This window comes from Aquarana catesbeiana, linkage group LG01, assembly GCF_042186555.1.
Source record: "Aquarana catesbeiana isolate 2022-GZ linkage group LG01, ASM4218655v1, whole genome shotgun sequence".
Taxonomy (NCBI): domain Eukaryota; kingdom Metazoa; phylum Chordata; class Amphibia; order Anura; family Ranidae; genus Aquarana; species Aquarana catesbeiana.
The window spans coordinates 667,635,346-667,654,035 of NC_133324.1; positions in this window are offsets into that span (position 1 = coordinate 667,635,346).

The following is an 18,690-nucleotide window of genomic DNA, read 5'->3' on the forward strand; positions in this document are numbered from 1 at the left end:
GTGCAGCAATTACAGAATTAGGGGGAAATCAATTGATCTCCTAACAATTGGCCAAGGCAACTATCACCTGGCAACTAAATATGATAGCCTAAACATCAGGGTGCTACATCTGTGTTCTTCCTATCTTCTTTGCAAAGTGCAGTTGCGCAAGCTTCAACAAAGCTTTAAAAGAGCATCACCGAAGCATCACTAAAGCTTCACTGAAGCATCACCAAAGCTTAATCGAAGCACCACCAAAGATTTATTGAAACTTTATTGAAGCACTACTGAAGCATCAAAAACATATCATAAAAGCATATTGAAGCGGTAGGTGCTTTAATGTGTGTTGAAGCCAAAGCAAGTATAAATGAGCCCTTAAGCTTCGACTTCAACACACATTAAAGTGCCTACCGCTTCAGCTTGCTTTTTTGATTTCTTTTTTAACGCTTCTGCGATGCTTCGGTGGTGCTTCAGTGATACTTCAGTGGTGGTTCAATGATGCTTAAGTGATGCTTCGTTGATGCTTTGGTGGTGCTTTTTTGAAGCTTTAATGAAGCTTGGCAGATGCTCTGTGTGTGTGTTGATATCTCATACCTGCAATTTCTCCAAAACAAAGCAAAGCTAAAGCTGAATTAAAGCCTCTCAAAAGCTGCAAGCAAGCTTTGCCATAGACGTCTATGGAGGCTTTAAAGATGCTTTGAAGCACCACTAAAGCGACATGGGGAATAATTTTTTATTATATTAAATTGTACCCCATGTCGCTTTAGTGGTGCTTCAAAGTGTCTTTAAAGCCTTCATAGGAGTCTATGACAAAGCTCGCTTGAAGCACCTACAGCTTTTGAGAGGCTTTAATTGAGCTTTAGCTTTGCTTTATTTTGGAGAAATTGCAGGTATGAGATATTCACACACACAAAGGGCATCTGCCAAGTTTCATTAAAGCTTCAAAAAAGCACCACCAAAGCATCAACAAAGCATCACTGAAACTTCATCGAACCACCACTAAAGCATCGCAGAAGCATCAAAAACCCATCAAAAAAGCACGTTGAAGCAGTAGGAGCTTTAATGTGTGTTGAAGTCGAAGCAAGTGTAAATGAACCCTTATACTTTTACTACAAATAGTTTCGTCTCACATAAATAAAGGTATACAGTGTCATCTAACATTTAAATATCAGGGGGCATACATGTGCCAAACAAATTTTTGCCGATCCCATCTTTTGTTACATTAATTCAGCAACAGGTGCTAAATAGAGCAACAACGTACACAAGGGGCGACTGCGGGAATTGACATATCAACCTTTTGTTGGTAGAGATGCCAGTTTATACATGTGCCATTTGGGTCCTTCTGGAAAGATTAGCCAAAGTGCTGGTCCTCACACAAGCACAACATATACAAAACATTATATTGCCAAGCCAGACAGCCTACTTGGTTGATAAAAAACAAAACTATAATATACAGTAGTTGAAAATAATAAACTTTGTTAATTGCCTAATAAAGCATCACAGCATGAGACAGTTCTTTATCATCTCACTACTGTGTTTTATCAACAAGTAACAAGAAAGAGAGAAAAAGTCTTGCAAGGTGGACTAGCTAGCTGTGCTAGGAGAATTACCAGCTTTAGGTACAGACAGCCCGTTGGCTGCCCTTTCACTGACACATCATTCAGGCCAGTATAAACGCTGAATGGAAAAGTATAGACTTAACAAAATTCTCAGAGCTTACATAGAGGTGTTTTCTTGTGATGATGGAGTGAAGCAATTCTTGTCTCTATATGTCCTAACCTGGCTTTTTAAAAAATAACTTATATTTATCTTGTGAAATAAATAGGGCAACTCCAGCTCTGTATGTAGAATTTGACCTAAAACAATATTTTATTTAAAAACGATGAAACGCTGTACTTTGCCTATACTGAACAAAGTAACTTATGACATATGCTTTTTAAAGGACATAACAGGCAGGGTGTATTTAATTTAGTGCGCCCCCACCATCCTGATTCTCTAGCAGAGTTTTGATCTACTGAATCTAAAATCCTGCACAAGGCTCAGCAACCTCCTCTCTATTACAATTTGATATCATTTTGGTGACTAGATTGCATTTTAGGGAGGCTGGGCTACACCCTATCTGGAAATATGTGATATTTCTTGGTGCTTTGGAAGCAGATTTTGGCAGTGGAGGAGCGGAGTACAGCCTGCCCATAGTGCTCCTATGAAGTGCACGTGTCCCATTGCTTAGCATTAGCAAAGTACAAGTTTATTCTAGCTCCTTGGAAGTGTCTAAGAGCATATTCTTGTACATTGTTACGTGCAGACAAATTATTTTTTAAATTCAGTTTCCATCTGTTTGCCTGTGATTTCACCATCCATGAACTTTTCAGACTGTTTACTCTTCTAAAGGTTGATCCTTTCCCAACCCACAGATTCAAATTCAAATCATTTCCAGGCCTGCTGAAAGCTATAATCTTAGCACTGTGCTCTGGGTCTGTTCCAAGGCCTTCTTCTACTTGGTCCTGTCTGTTATAGATCTCCAAAGGAGTCTTCCAGGATAATCTATGTTAATTTTAATTAAACAGTATAAAGGCCAACATCATGGGACAAGTTATCTATAACAGATAAATTAAATTTTACTTTACTAAAGTGAAGACAGTAAAAGAGACATTTTTATTACCATGCACTTTGAACATGACAAAAAACAAGTGTGTCTTTCATAAACATGTGTTATCAAAAAACAGAAATCAATGTCAACAATAATTATCAACTTACATATAAATATCCCACTAAATGATAAATCATAGCTGTTTTCTGTAATTACCACAAGAAGGGTGAAAAATTTTAATATTTGCAATCTAAATGAGTCTAGTTGGATTAAACTGTCTATGCTTATTTAACAAAGCAGAGAAAAGTTTAATTGGTAGTTAGGAGTTGGTGGACATTGATGGCAATAAGTCTAAAAACTACTTGAGAGCAGTCCCTGTCCTACACTTCTTGCACTTTGCATACATTGAGTACTACTCATCAAGCACTTGTTATATAACCTGATTGTACAAATACATTTAGTTGGCACAAATGATAGTGGTATTATTATGAAACTGGACAACATGTTGTGCTTACTTGTATTCACCCCCAACCCCATTTCACCTATTATTTGTATCATTCGGACAGAAAACCACTTACCATATTGGCACCATTTAATGCCAGATGCATGAGTGTTTTGGGGCATCATGGTACAACTGGGACATATGTTTAAAAAGCTGTCATAGTGAAAATGTACAAATCCTCACCAATAACATACACAGAAAAAAAACAGCCTTTAGACACTGGGAGATTAATACTTTAATTACACACTTTTTACATTATGAAAATATGCCATACATAGTGTAAAAATAAATCTGAAAATCAGCTTATCACCATGAACAATAAATGAAAATTAAAGTACAAACCCAGGTCATGTCCAATGTATAGTGAGCAATAAAACATGAAATCCATGTCTTGTTAAGACAAAGAAATACATATGTAAAAAGGTAAAACTGCATGACTGACAACGTGCCATGTGTCATGTGCAAAGGCAAACATGGATGTTTTTGTGCTCAGAGACAAGAAAAATACTTCCAGTGATAAGACACGCATGATCTTATTCAGAAAGTCAGTAAAGTTGTACTGATCTATTTATTCCAGCATACAGATCAACTGCAGCTGTAAACAAGATTTATATATTTAAGGTTAACTGGTGAGATTTAATTTGTTACCCAAGAGTAGCTGTTTAATAATCTCTGGTACCATCTGTCTAATTCAAAAAACAAGTCACCATAATAAGTAATGAATAAGTTCACCTTGTCCTGGACTGGCTTCATTACAGTGAATTTATGGCCATGGGTTACTGCACATAAAAATCAGTGCTTTTAAAATATAACTATAGGGAAAACATTTTTTTATAGAGGGATTAGAACTCCTGTCAGGATTTTATTGCTGTCTGTGCCCCCCATTAGGGAGATTTGTCATCTCTCTATTTATACTATTTACCATTATCATTGAGTAAATGTGAAGAAAATACCAAATTTTAGGTTGTCTCCAGAACAAGAATAAAGAGGAAATCTTCCAATGGGACCACCCGTTGTGGTGACCCTGGTGAGAAGCATGGAATTACCTCACTTTGGAATGATTTTCTCTCACTTCCTGTTTTGGCTATGGGCCAGAGAGTGAAGGGAAATTTCCCCAATGGGACACAGATGGCAAAAGGGGTTATAACACTTTTTTACTCATCCAAATATAAAAAAAAGTTTTGCTTTTAGTTGTACTTTAGGCTATACATATCTAATTGCACATCTAACTAACAGAAAAATTGGTTGTATAAAAAAAGATTGTTCATGTTACAGAAAACCTACTTTTTACTGTGCATGAATTCCAAAGTATAAAAGGCAAATACAAAATATAGTCTGTTATCCTGAATGCATGGGATGAAAGCCCATGGCCTAAAGCCATGTGTTTTCAATGGTGCATGCCACATACTACATTTTGTTTTTTCTTTTGTATTGGACAATGTATGATCATTTAAATTCACTCAAATCATGCCCAACATGGAAATTTGCATGGGTACATAGTTTATTCCACACAACTGTAGAACTACCATTTAAAAACTATAATGGATTCATTAGGGTATTGGAAATCAAAGCAACCCAATTAGAAAAAAATACTTTCATTTAATAGCCCTCAATAGAAAAATAGCTTGATAACATTCACTATAAAAATAACATATGGCTGATGCTGAGGGTTACAGCTACTTGGTCTGCATTACACATATCAGAATAAGAACTTTGTTCTAGAGCTAACATGATCACATGTGCCTCAAACTTTACTGTCTCTTCTGAATATGGTCATTGCTGATCACAACATCCACCTTATATATCATCAATAGCAGCCTAATGCCTAAAGAACCCTTCATTTAACAAGGGTCCTTTTGCATTCTGCAATTCAAATTATCAATCTACAACAGTGTTTAAAAAAGTAAATACAAAATGAGCAAAAAATATGTATATCTTAACAGAAAAGAAAGAAATATACATACATCTTTCAAAAATGACAAAATATATACTACATTGTATTCACTTATGTATATGTTTTTGAAATAACTGCTATCTGGACTCATGACAAATTCGTTTAAAACCATTCATGAAATAAATTTAACATAGACAACTGTAGAGTGGGGTTTGTGGTGGTAAACAATTATTTAAAGTACTCTCTTCACTAGTGGCCGCAAAACAAGCTAACGTTTCAACCAGATAATAGGCACCAACAGGTGCCCATGTGTGGGGCTCCTTTTTCAGTGTTCATGCAGGATGCCCAAGGACCACCTATTACTAGGTAGCTTGCAGTACCCAGCTTCCACTTTACAAATATCTGAGGACTGTTCCCACTACATCCCAAAATTTGTACTAGGTAATGCCTAGTATCTGCTATGTAAGCACTAGTGACAGGTCAGTTTTAAACATTAAGGAACAAAAAATATATCAATAGATATGTAGCAATGATAGTTTTGTTTATTAGCATTACATCTGAGCACTAGCATAGGCTCCATCTCCCACCCAAATTATGCAACCATCAAATTTAAACTGTCCATACACATATACTAAATCTGGCTAACTTGAAGATCAGGTCATCAGTATTGACTCTGGTCTACATTTTGGCAGTAAAATATGTTAAAGATTTGGCATACACACTTACAGGGGTTCCGTACTCCAGTAGGTGTCAAAGAATCTAGTAGAAGCAGCTATATTATTTATTTATATACAAGCAGATACAGAAATTGTGAAGTGAGATTTTCCATCCAACCTTTTATACATACAGGTGAGTATCAGTTGGCTGTGGCCTCACAAATATGTATACAAATTATTAGCTAGGACCATACTAGACCTAATTGAACTTATAATTGTTCCATAATTACAGTGCCATACAAACAGTAATAAGTTCACATGAGGATTTTGGTAGTTAATTTTAATAAACAAAGAGCTGTGAAATATTAGGGCTCTTCTGACACAAGGATTGTTCTCTATATTATAATGTTGTTGCTAAGTTTCTATTGAGCCAACCACACTTTTGGCAGGAGAGGACAGGTTATCATCTACTATACTTAGACAACAAGATATTCTACACTTTTTTTATTAGTATATGGTGTTCATATGAATTGTATCTCCCCATAAAAAAAGTAAATTTTAAAATTTAGTGTCATCTTCTAGTTCGGACAAATATCCCTTAATTATAATATGTGTCATTGTAGGTTTGAGGCTTTAAAATACTATTGACCAGTAGAGTCTATTTATAAATGTTTTTCATACAAGATTCACACATCTTTTACCCAAGGGTCACACGTTTTTCTACCTGGATCTAATTGGAAACATGTGAATCCTGGGTGAAAGTTGTGTGAAAAAATAAAAATAGACCCCTTAATATATGTATCTCTAGGTAAAGTATCATGCATCATGGCTTATATAGTTAATTGAAGCAACAGCATTACTGGAGAACACAACTAGAATTTTCGTTAATATATTACATAAATTGTAGATGGACAGAAAATAGTTGAAGCAAATAAAAGATAATAACAATGGACTATCTGTTGATAACTGTAGCTTATCATGAAAAGTCAATCTCTCTTTGCAAAGAGGGATTCCAGTGTTTAGTGTAGTTAGTGCACAATCCCTTAGGGGACATATCTTTGTGGGGCATGTGTAAAAAATAATGTTCATGTCTTTTGTTGGTGCAACAGTTTGCAATTGTTTCATGTGCATGTCACAGCAAGACAAAAATATCCTGGAAAAATGAAGGGGGGCTTGTGCAACAAAGTATAACATGCTTACTGGTTCGGGGAAAAAGTGAAAGACCTTGTATGTCATAGCATGCATTGATGCTGACATGAGTCAAGTAAAGTCAAGGAGATATATTTTAGCATGAGTTTGTCAGAATCTGCACTCTTGGGTTAAAAAAGAACTGAGTTACTAAGCCTGTTCTTTTCTCACACAAAAGCTGATGTGTCTGGGCTTAGAAACAACAGCTTTGATACTGTCTGACCATTTATTATGTATCCCAGAGGGGAGGTTATTGTGCAAGGCCAGTGCTCTTTCTAGATCTCATATGATCTGGATCTGCTTGTTCTGGTTGCTTGAAGTAGTCAAAACAGAAACAATTCTTGTGTTATATATCTCCTATCTTATAGTACAAGAGAAGCTTAATATAAACTCAAACAAAAGCCATGCCATTCTAGCAAACATGTACATCCAGTAATAGATAACAAGCAATATAACTAACATACGTATTCTATTTTATGAGAAAATAGGATAATTGTCTTACCTATAAAATTATTTTCTCGGGGGAACATTATAGGATAAAATAGATTATGTGGCTGCCTTTAGTTGATTGGACACTTGCAAACAAGAGCTGTATAAACAACCTAGTATAACCCCACCTACTCCCATGCATGCCTCAAGCAATAATATGAGTGGATCAAAGGAAACAGAGGGAAGGGACCCATCCCCTCTAATGTACTCCAAGAATACATTTTTACAGGTAGAAAAAAAATCCTATTCTCATAATTGTACATTACACAGGATGGTATTCTGGAATCAACTGAAAAGCGCATATCACATCTAAACAAGGGAGAGTAATCACCTTAGGATAAATCATCACAGGATATATCGATAAGACTAAGATTGGTTAAGGTGGAAGGAAGAAACCACCTTAGGAAGAAAAGAGGCGCTTGGTTTCAAAACAACCTTGTCCTTGTGTAACACAAGAAAGGGTTCTTTACAGGTCAAGTCCCTCAACGTAGAAACTCATTTTGCACAAGTGAAGGTGACAAGGAAGACAACCTTGAGAGTAGGGGCAGATAAAGGAATATCCCCAAAAGACTCAAAGGACAATCTCTAGAGAACAAATAGGACTGAGTTGAGAGCTTATGGAGTCACTGAGGGATGTAGAGTGGGAACAATGTTACCGACACCCTGTATGAGGGCCTTTTCTAAGGAGTGAGAGGCAGACAACCCTTGAAAAAGAACCTCAAAAGAGTTTTGACCCTTGGTGGTACTCAAGGCCAGAAACTAATCCATACCACACTGGAGCAATTGGATTAAGTCCATGGAGTAGTTCCTGGGATGGAATTTTCTTGCCTTGCACCAAGCAAAGTACACCTTCTAAGTGCAATGGTAGACCCTGTGAGAAGTCAATGTCATAGCCCTTAAGAGCGCAGGAATTACCAAATCTGATAGGTATCTGTCTCTCAGGACCTAGGCTTCAACAGCCAAGCCATTAAAGCCAGTGTTCGAGAAGATGGATGGTAATCTGGCCACTGGAACAGAAGATCAGAAGGATTTGGGAGGCCCACAAAGAGTCTGCCAGGAGTCTGATGAGGTACAGCACCACACCCTCCTGAACCAAATTGGTGCAATGAAGATTATTGGAATGCCATCCATCTCGATCCTTCAGAGTGAGCGAGGAAAGAGTTTTATGGGGGGTAGGCAAAGTTCCAGTCTAACACAACCCACCAGTGTGTCATCAGAGCATCCACTACACAGGCTGGAGGATGTCTGGTCCTAGTGGCAAATCCGTTCAATTTGGTGTTGAACCGGAAAGCTAGGTCATCTCCAATGTGCTTCATCTGCAACAGGGAGCTTGAAACACCTTCAGGTGAAGAGAACATTCTCTGGGATCCAAATGCTGACTGAGAAGGCTAACCTGGAATGTGCACTGTGGTCAGGGCTGAAGCATGAAGCTCTGTCCAAGTCAGAGCCAGGTCCACTTCTCTTTAACCTGTGCGGCCTCTGGTGCCTCCCTAATAGCTTATGTAAGCCACTCCAAAATCCGCTGTATGACTGAAACCTGGTCAGGTGACCTTGTAGCTGTGAGGTCCATTTTTGAAAAGAGAACCAAATTGATCTGAGTGTCAGAATATTGATAAGGAGCCAAGCTTTCTCCAATGACCAAGATCTGTGTGCCGAGAGGATATGCAGGACTCCTCCCCAGCCTGAAAGGTTTGTGTCTGTTAAGAGCACCTTCAGGATCGTTGGAGAAAAGGATTTCCCAGATTCTACCACTGGAATGTAAGTCCTAGCAGCAAATCTGTTCAATTTGTTGTTGAACCGGAAAGCCAGGTCATCTCCAATGTGACCATCTGCAACAGGGAGCTTGAAACACCTCAAGGTGAAGAGAACATGACTGAGAAGGCTAAACTGGAATGTGCACTGTGGTCAGGGCTGAAGCTTGAAGTTATGTCCAAGTCAGAGCCAGGTCCACTTCTCTTTGACCTGTGCAGCTTCTGGTGCCTCCCTAATGATTGATGTAAGCCACTCCCAAATCCACTGTATGACTAAAACCTGGTCGGGTGACCTTGCAGCTGTGAGGTCCATTGTTGAAATCACAACCAAATTGATCTGAGTGTCAGAATACTGATCAGGAGCTGAGCTTTAAAGTAAATAAAGTAGAGTAAATGCGGGTAGTGTTGAGGTGCCAGAAAGATGGGGAATATGCAAGTCAGAATCCCTAATGTCCACAGAAGATCTCCTAGGTGAAGGTAAGCAATGACTGGCCATTGGATTTCATACATAGTTTTTGAACTCTAATGCCCCGTACACACGGTCAGATTTTCCGATGGAAAATGTCCGATCGGAGCGTGTTGTCGGAAATTCCGACCCTGTGTGGGCTCCATCGGACATTTTCCATTGGATTTTCCGACACACAAAGTTGGAGAGCAGGAGATAAAATTTTCCGACAACAAAATCCGTTGTCGGAAATTCCGATCGTGTGTACACAAATCCGACGGACAAAGTGCCACGCATGCTCAGAATAAATAAAGAGATGAAAGCTATTGGCCACTGCCTCGTTTATAGTCCCGACGTACGTGTTTTACGTCACCGCGTTCAGAACGATCGGATTTTCCGACAACTTTGTGTGACCGTGTGTATGCAAGACAAGTTTGAGCCAACATCCGTTGGAAAAAATCCTAGGATTTTGTTGTCGGAATGTCCGAACAAAGTCCGACCGTGTGTACGGGGCATAAGGAACCTGCTGAAAACCTTTAGATCCAGTATGGGGTGAATGCCTACTTAATGCCTTGGGGATAGTAAAAGGTTTGATTAGAAACCCTGGAACCTTTTCATTATTCAGGACAATATTTATAACCCTTTGAGAGAGTAACTGCTCAAGCAGCGTAAAGGTTCACCACCTTTGTGGAGATGTTAGCAAGCTTGACAGCTTGAAGCGGGGTGGGGACAGTGGCTGAAATTCTGGTTTGTTGTCCCTGGAAACATTGTTCTAAACCCAAGCATCTCAAGTATCTTAGGACCATGACAAGTAGAGGCATCCCTATTTAAGAGTAGAACTTTTTTTTTCAAGACTTGGCGGGTATGGCGGTACGGGGTATAGGCCTTACAGCAGAAATAAGTTCACCGCTTGGCCTTTGACCCCGGGACTGAGAGAGAAATGAAAGGAACTCTTTCAGTCTTAGGAGCAGAAGGTTTATGTGCTGGAGATTTTGCCTTCTTTTTCAGGGGTAAAAAGGTACTCTTCCACTCCAGAATTTCTTGATATAGGTGTCAAAGGATTCACCAAAAAGGTGTTCCTCTTCAAAGGGCACCCAATGCTTCTTGCATTAAGCTCAGCAGATCAATTTTTGAGCCAAAGGATCCTCCTCATCTGTACCAAAAAGAGACCAATCCTGGATACCTGTTGAAGTGTATGAGCTAGCCCATAGCACAGGGCCATGGGCAAGAGCTGTAGTTGTTGGAGGACAGAAGAATCCATTAATATGAACCCAGGGTCCTTAGCCATGGCTTAGACCAGACAGCTAAGATTTAGAAGCAGACAAGTCAAAACGTCATGTTGCATAGCAAGGCTGAACAGGGAGAACAAGACCTTAAAAAGGGCTTCTAACCTAATAAACACAGGATCCTGAAAGACTGGAGCATCCTCAACAGGGACTGTTAAGGTTTTGTTAAGACAGGAAATAGCTGGGTCTATAATCAGGACAGTCCATTTCTTCAGGAATCCCTTTTCAATAACATATTGCTGATGCTTGGTATTGCTTGAATTGGCAAACATTGATGAGGCCAGTAACTGCATACTACAAACTATAAAAGTGAATGTACAGTGAAGGTTTTAGCAGGCCAAATTGTTTTTATGGGACATGCAAACTACGTCAGTAAGGACAGAAATGGGCTCCTTAAATTTGAAAGATATATCAACTGACTGAACTTCCTCACGTACCAAGTCCTCTGAATAGGACAAGGTACCATCCTCATCCTTAACCCCAGGAGCAGCTTGAGGAAGATCAGTAAGGAGGCTGTACAGGCACAGTGGAGCCCTTGTGCTGACAGCCTGGCAACACAAAAATGGTATATTTAAAAAATGGACCAGACTTCCCCCGCCGCTAGCTGCTATTGATTGCAGAGTGCAGCACATCCAGGTTCTCGATTATGGCACAGTCCTCAGTTACAGCAGTTCTCCCAGTCAGCCATTAGGGAGGCTAGGGACAAAGCCCCATCTAGTGATCTTTACCCTCATAGTAGTTATAGTCCCTACATGACCCTGGACCTGTATAACACTCTGTGGCTAACTCAGCTCAGCCCTGCATCTTCTTCCTGATGGGGTTTATGTACGATCCCCAGGGCAGAGCCCTGGAGTAACCAACCCAAAGCTGCTAAATTTATCCTCAGCAACTCTGCAGTGGTTAAAGAAAACTTGCTATTAGAAACAATCTTGAGAAAAGAACAAAACAAAGAAAGTGGTTTACTTCTCACAAAGCAGAGGGAAGACATGCGTTCTCTTAAGGACACTAGCAAAAAAAAACAGAGACATTATGGGAAAATAGGGTTATACTGGTCTGTCCTTGCAGCTCTTGTCAATCTGCTGAAGGCAGCTGCATACCCCATTGATTCCAGAATACCATCCTATGTCCTGTAAGGTATGATGAAGAAGTATAGATCTCCTTGGGTTAGTTTTCAAACTGTGTATCATAATTATAGATCCTGAATACATCACATAATACTCAATATATAATGAAAAATAGGGATGGAATTTTTAAGATATCCTCAGCATGCTAGGATGCTGAGGATAGAGACAGAGTTACAGGTTTGCAGTTAATGCTCTGATTGTAAGCCTAATTCGTCATATCTGTAGCACAATAGGTAGAAATTATAGACTTTTACATGGCCTAATGAATAATAAAGATTATGGTCATATGGACTTCACAGGGTTTACTCTAAGCCTGCATCTTATGTACTATTCATAATATGCAGGCTTGGGTATAGAAACTGTGGTATTCTCTGAAAAACACTGCTTAAACATGCTGTGATTGGAGGAGAGGTTCGTCACATGAAATTCTGGTCATATAACCAGCATTTCTTCCTCCTGACTTTTTTTCATTCATTGAAAAGATTGAGGCTTCACTTGCTTCGAAGAGGAGTGCAAATTTTCTAATGACAAAGAGGACTGCTTGTAAAAAAATAATTGGCCTTACATTTGTCAACCTGCTATTAACCTTAACTAACCTGTACCACAAATAAATGCTAAATATTATTATATTCTTACAAAAAGTAAATAGTAGCAATAAAATAAGGTAAAAGGAGAAAAAAAGCATGTCTTGAATGTGTTTGATTTTACCCTTTACAAATCAGACCTCTATTAACAAAGTCGTAGCTAGAAAATGGTGTCTAGTCCCCATGTAATGACTAAACTAATCACAAATAAAATGCATACAGGCAATAAAAAGCTAAAATGTGTCAAAATACAGGAAGAATAAATATGGAAAACGTGTTCTGAATGCAATTAACAATGAATGCAACTAGTGCAATCACTGAACAAAATGTAACAGCTATTTAGATTTTCTGTCATATAAAGCTTACCATATGACAGAAATACAATTTTTACTTACACAAATGAATTCAGTTAAGGAATGCAAAAGTGTGATGTATGTTGTGTGTGGGAATGAGGTAGGGAACTTATTAAAGTAGATCTCTAGGCAAAACCGTTTTTTTTTTTTGCGAGTTAGCATTAGGAAAGAGTACCCTTTTATTGCTGCCTGATTCCCCATTGGGAAGATTCATTCCTCTATTTGTACAGGTGACCGCTGTCACCCTGTAGAAAATAAATTCAATATTTGAGTTGCAAGGGGAAATCTTCAAATGGGGACATCTGATTCAAGGACAGCTGGCTGAGGATAATTCCACTCACTTTGAGAGTTTTCCTCCAATTACCTGTTGCATCTCTGGGAGAGGAAGTGAAAGAAAATTTCCCAAAGTTTTAATCCAACTCTGTCCTATTCAAAATAAAAAGGAAAAAACCCCCATACATTTACCTACAGATATTAAAAATTTCCTATGCTTTTATTTCATAGGCATCAGCATTCAATGGGAGCAATGTTGACATGAGATAATGTTGTCCTTAGATGTGGATCATCATACAAACAAAAGGTTAGAAAAAAAAATAATAATAATAAAGGCCCCAACTGTTAGATATTAATAATGTTATATCTGAACTGTAGGCCAGACAGAGTGGGGAATGGTTTAATTGCTACCTTTGACCCCATTGGGAAGATTCCCCCCCCCCCTTTTTCTGATATGGTGACACAACAGGAAATCTCCCCAGTGCAAAGACAGCAGTAATGACCTAACAGAGGTTTCTCTCTTTGCCACTCTAGTATAAAAAGCATTTCCATTCTTTTTTAGGGACCCAGCAAAGAAAACATGAGAGGGTTTTAATCCTTCTCCACTCTTTCCACAATGAAAAATGTTTTGGTTGAAACTGTTGTGTTCCAAGGCATGGAAAACAACATAGTAAGGAGAAAGTTGGTTGTATAGGTAAATATGGAACCAAACATAAAATGTATAAGAGTTTGCCATTTCTGACTAGAATTTAAAGCATTCGTTTAAGAAAACACAATGAAACTAACCTAATTTTTAGACTTGCTGTGGGATGAAAGAGAATGGAATTACTTTTCATAGCTTACAGCAATGAGTTGAACTGTGTTTTTAATAGACTCTAAGAGAAAGCATTCACATATGATACATGAATTGCTTCCACCAAAAATGGCTAGCACCATTTAACAATTAAAACACAAAGTACAGCCTGTAACTACATGATGGAATTAACCAAAAGCAAAGCATTCATTTCTGATGCATAAAAAATCAAAGGAGGAAAATATCAATTCCTGTTTTAGGATGAATGTATATTTTAGTGGAAATCTTGTATTTTCTGAAAATGTCACTTGTCAATGTAAGGGGAAACTGCCTATTAACTTTTGTCAAAACTAAAGAAAGAGATATATCAATAAAATATTATTATTAGGTAATACAGCATATAATGAGGGTCAGCTGTGTTTTGTTTCCATTGTACCTGAAAACCATAATCATCTACTGATACCTCAATACTTGAATAAAAAGTAAAATTCACTTATTCACTTCTCCCTTTCTAAACATTATTTCACAGACTCACACATGTGTGAAAACACAAGGAAATACTATAGATTTATTTTAGCATGCTTTAGCATAAAGCAAGTCAACAATTAGGGTAAGCCTCTGCAGGATATTATTTTGTTAAAAAAAATGTTTCTTCATAAATCTGTTCTTCTGACTTAATACCTGAGAGAGCTACCCCACGTTGTCTCATTTTAGGCAAACCTCTTACAAAGATGGTGGGAGATCACTGGTTCATTGCATGATAACCGTAAAAAATACATTTCAGTACATACAGTGAAGGGGATCTGTGTAGTTGCTCTGAATACATTTGTAAAAACCATTAGTTATAAGAAAGATATCCTCAAAAAGTATGATTACCATGCGAAAATGGACAATATTGTGCTTTTAAAGACAGCATCATACAAGCGGTTTGTAGACACAGTAAAACACAACCTGACTATAAAATATTACCTACCCACATTTACATATCTGTATGCAATGTGCCCCCAATTAAAAGAAAGAGCTTTGAAATACTGTCTTATGTGAACACAATGTTGTTTTTTTTTTTTTAGTTTTTTTCCTTTTAAAGTAGAATAAAACCAAAAATAAACATTTCTTCTGTACCAATAATAATAAGACATAGACTAATAATATATTACATCTATAAATGTATAAGCAGCTATATTCTTACCACCATCTGGGTTTGGAATATGCAAATAAAGTCAGTCACACAATGATGATATGACTGTTATGCACTAACATCTAATCTCTTCAATACATCAATGCTTTTATCAAGGCTTTGTGAATAAAGGTACAACAGCAAAAAATAAGGCATGATGATTGATTATCAGCATGTTAGGCAGAAGCACAGAGCAAAACCCTTTGGCGACCACAACATTTACTGTGGCTAACCATAGACTGCACATTACAAATTTCTTCATAAAAATAATGAGAACGTGATTGCATTATATCAATATTAGCAAGATCCTGCCACACAGGATCATACATTTTACTCCCATCAGAGATTTAAAGGATCTCTGGGATGGAGGATCTCCATTGCTGCTTAGTTTATAAAAAAAAACGCATGAGCCAGGATTGGTCTGTGAATGAAAACTAGGTATTTCCATTTTTGGTTAACCTTGTCCATAGCCATATTTCTTATGCACCACAGGATGCAGCCTCTCAGACAACTCAACTCCAAACTTTGTGGCATCCATGGAACATATTTGATAACTGTGATATGCCCATCTTGTACTTCCTGGAGGGCTGTGGTTAGCATGGAATGAAAAGATGCTGAAGACAATCAGGACCTTTGAGCCTCAGTAGTAGATCTGGGCTTGTCAAGTAGGAGATGATACATTGCTGGATGGATCTCCGAAACAGAATAGCATTGCTCTTATATCGCAACCACCTTATCTCTTCCTTGCTACGAGCCATGGCGTTACTCCCTTCAATTGAATGAAAGTGACTTGTTAAGGGATTTGGGTAAGTAGTCACAAAGATCAATCACCTAGCATATAAAGTTCAACCACTCAGCAAACTCCGGAAACGTCATGCATATCATTAGTCTGTACAAACATTGAGACGACACAAATCACTTGTGCTATTTGGCATGGAGGTTCAGTTGGAAATGAATTGCAAGAAGAGTTATTTGTCAGTATATGGAGATATGTCTTCAACAAATGGTCTTTCATGACATTACAAGCCAAGCGTATAGATGTTTATAAGCTAAGCACTAATAAAAAGTGTCATATAAACTTATGGTCAAGTAACTCCACAGATCCAGAGATTCCATCAGCAGTGTTCACTACTGCCAAATAGCTTGTGCAAGAAGACAAAATATGGACATGTAGAAGCAGGTATATGTAAACGTATGAAGTCATTATTTTTAAATGTTTATCTATAAATACACAGTTTTAATTATTTACAACTTCATGCTTGCGGGGTTAGACTTGTCACTGCAAAAAGAAACAGGAAAACAGTTATAAGTGGTAAGGCAATGCAGGCAAAATCAAACAGTGCAGTAAGTTTTACTGAAAAGTACTTAAATCTTCCAAGGTCTATGGCAGTAATTATGACAGCATGCAATCAAAAAACATTTAGCTATGGAATTTCCACATCAGAAATAAATCCCACCCAGAGGCAATCTTAGGCATCCAGGGGGTGTGTAGGAGTAGATGGGCTGAAGTAGGGAACTATTTAAACGGAATTCAAGTGAAAAGATTAAAGTCCTTGACTGGGCACTTAATAGACCAAGGTGCACAGCTGCCGTGCAAAGCCATCATTCCTTTTGTTTAGTTAATAAGCTGTAGTATAGATTTACCAGTACAATGTGTATAGACGTTGTTTTGCTGGGTTACTCAAGACTCCTTCATTAAGGCAACAACATGCCAACAAGGTCAAACATTTAAAATAATCCCCTTCCTTCCACATTCCCAATCACTAAATTCAGTTACATACACTATATTGTTAAAAGTATTGGGACACCTGCCTTTTTACGCACATGAACTTTAATGGCATCCAAGTCTTAGTCTATAGGGTTCAATATGGAGTTGGTCCACCCTTTGCAGCAAAACAGCTTCAACTCTTCTAGGAAGGCTGTCCACAAGGTTTAGGAGTGTGTCTATGGGAATGTTTGACCATTCTTCTAAAAGCGCATTTGTGAGGTCAGGCACTGTTGTTGGATGTGAAGGCCTGGCTCGCAGTCTCTGCTCTAAATGTTAATTTTATCTACTGCCTAGTGTAAAATTAATTTGGATGAAGATAGTCTCCAATTAATAATCTGGCATTTAATTGCATGTTTGACAGACAAGGAGTTGGTTTGTGTTCAGTAAATGCTCTGTTAATGGACTAATACATTGTATCTCAGTAACTGTAAATGTTTTGGAAATGTCTGCTTAAATATTTTCTTACTTTTTAATTTATTAAAAAAATTAGGACTTCTAATAAAGTCTATTTAGGAATCAGATAATATGATTTTTTTTGCCATTTTCACTTCTGATTTGTTTACTTCAGAGCGCTTAAGGAACGAGTTTACTTAACACTAACTACAGTTGATTTGATAGGTAACTTGCTTCCTATTAGTTTGTAAAAACATTAGGAGATCTGTTGATAAAAAATAGGATTTTTGACTTACCATTTTTGGTCATTTTTTTGTTTCTTAGAGTACAGTACAGGACATAGGATCTTTAGTCTTTATCATTGGTTATATGAAGCTACCTTCAGCTGAAAGGATGCTTACAAAAATAAGAAAGCAGCAGGGACTTATATAGCCCCTCCCACTCCCAGTCATGTAGCAAGCAATCTGTAGATCATAAAGAACAGAAGAGGGAGACCCGTGTCCTCTACTGTACTCCAAAAAATGGATTTTACTAATAAGTCAAAAATCCTATTTTCTTAGTTGTACAGTACATGACACATGGTCTTTTATTTATAACCATGGCACATCCAAAAGCTGTCCAACTGAGGGGTGGGTAACACAGTACATAAACGCCAACAGTCCAATGTAAAAACAGGTCAAGAAAGGCTTGACAGAACTCAGAGAGCAACATATAGCGCCTTACACTTGAAAGTTGCATCAGAGGAGGCTTGAATAGCCACCTGGTAAAACTTAACAAACATCTAATAGAAACAGATGCCTGATGCTGAAAAGCTCAAGAAGCATTAAAGGATTTGGTAGAGTACACCTTAACAGGGGAGGGGGTTATCCTTATCCTTTAAACATAAGCTTGAATGAGGACTAGTCTAATTCACCTAGCAATGGTGAAGAGAGAAGCAGGGAGTCCCCCTGGAAGCACAAAGAAGGAATCTGCAGACAAGACAGTGGAGAGAAATTTTCTTGGGATTTTTCGAAGCAGGACATATAGAAGGAAGGACAATGTCTTGGTTAAGGTGGAACGGGGGAAAACACCTTAGGGAGAAAGGAGGCTTTTGACCTCAGGACAACCTTTTTCTTGTGTAATACTAGAAAAGGCTCTTTACAGGATAAGGCTGCTAACTCGGAGATCCTCTGTGTAAACAAAATGAGCAGTGAGAAAGGCTACCTTATGAGTAAGGTAATATCCCTAATAGGTTTGAAGGGCAGCCTCTGAAGGGCCAAAAGAACCAGGTTCAGGCCCCACAGGGGAATGAACAGGGGGAGATATGTGCACCCTCCACAAAGGCCTTAAAGTGGATGTAAACCCACTGTCATCATTTCTAATTTACTAACATAGGGCATATCTAGAAGGATATACATGCCTCCTGCATGTATCCTTACCTGTCATAATTTACCCCTTTAGCTTAG